General features: G+C 30.7%; 1 protein-coding gene across 1 annotated transcript in view; it reads right to left on the bottom strand.

Annotated features, from left to right (window-relative positions):
* Positions 1-630: 630 nt before the first annotated feature.
* Positions 631-1,439, bottom strand: part of LOC124948465 (homeobox protein abdominal-A homolog) — a 35,276-nt gene continuing 34,467 nt past the window's right edge. Inside the window, exon 4 of the transcript XR_007100739.1 lies at positions 631-1,439. This exon is cut by the window's right edge and continues 2,861 nt beyond it. The gene's annotated coding sequence lies outside the window, so the exon portion shown is untranslated.

Here is a 1,439-nt window from a genome sequence, read left to right on the forward strand (position 1 = left end):
TATGATAGCGATGACAATAACGATAATGACAATAATAATAATAATAATAATAATTATAATAATAATAATTAATAATTAATAATGATAAAAATAATAGTAATAATAATAATAAAAATAATAATAATAATTAATAATAATAGTAATAATAATAATAATATTAATAATAATAATATTAATAATAATAATAATAATCATAAGAACAATATTAAGTATAATAATAAGAAAAATAATAATAACAATAATAAAAACAATATTAATAATAATAATAATAATCAATAATAAGTCGTAAATATGTAAAGCTTTTCTACAAATAGTTACAATAACGTCGCGTACGTTCTTTCACATCAACTCGTTTACTTCCTTTAACAATATTTTTACTCCTTCCCCCCCTCTCTCTATCTCTCTCTCTCTCTCTCTCTCTCTCTCTCTCTCTCTCTCTCTCCCTCTCTTTTATTCTCGTTAAATCCGTATACGATCCTAGCGAAAGTAAATTCCTATCTACGATCACGTTTCTCATATCTTCTCTCTCTCTCTCTCTCTCTCTTTCTCTCTTTCTCTCTTTCTCTCTCTCTCTCTCTCTCTCTCTTTTTCTCTGTCTGGCTCCCTCTCTTTTTTTTTTCTTTCTCTCTCTGACGGTACGACGGAAGAAACGAAAGGATTCTAATATGTAGCGGCCTTATGTGAAATAAATAACCGAAATATCTAAAAAAAAAAAAGAAAAAGCGCCATATCCTCTTAATATCGGCTCGAGCCAATTTAAAGAGGGATGAATGTTTTATAATCAAGGGTGACTTGATAGTGGTGGTGGCTTGTGCGGAACCGATATACGACTACGTACAATAGTAATTGGTTTATTTATGTGCGTTGAGGATGCGCGAAAGAAGAGGAACGCCATGATCGGCCTCAAGGATTTCTCGTAGAATTCGTTCGAACCTTTTTCTTTTATCTTTTTTTTTTCTCTCTCTTTTTTTTTTCTTTTTCTTCTTCTTTTTCTTCTTCTTCTTCTTCCTTTTCTTTTTCTTTTTCTTCACGTCACGACACAGCTTTCACTCGTTCATGTGATGTTACGTAAAACGTAGAGAAAAAGTAAGAATTAGAAGAAGGATAGATTAGCTCGAACGAATTTCCAATCGAGAAATCCAATTTAGTCGACGCCCATGCATATTTTCAATACGCGCATATTTTACATTTTTCTCTTCCGCTCTCTCTCTCTCTCTCTCTCTCTCTCTCTCTCTCTTTCTTTGTATGTATGGTTTCTTTTTATTTCTTTTTATTCATTTATTTACATACGCATATGTCCAGCCTATGTGTTTGAATCTTTCTACGTATCTATCTATTTCTCTCTTTTCTTTTTTATCTTTCTATCTTTTTCTATCTTCCTTCCTTCCTTTCTTTCTTTCTTTCTTTCTTTCTTTCTTTCTTTCTGTTTTTATGGATTG

Source organism: Vespa velutina, chromosome 4 (assembly GCF_912470025.1).
Source record: "Vespa velutina chromosome 4, iVesVel2.1, whole genome shotgun sequence".
Classification (NCBI taxonomy): Eukaryota; Metazoa; Arthropoda; class Insecta; order Hymenoptera; family Vespidae; genus Vespa; species Vespa velutina.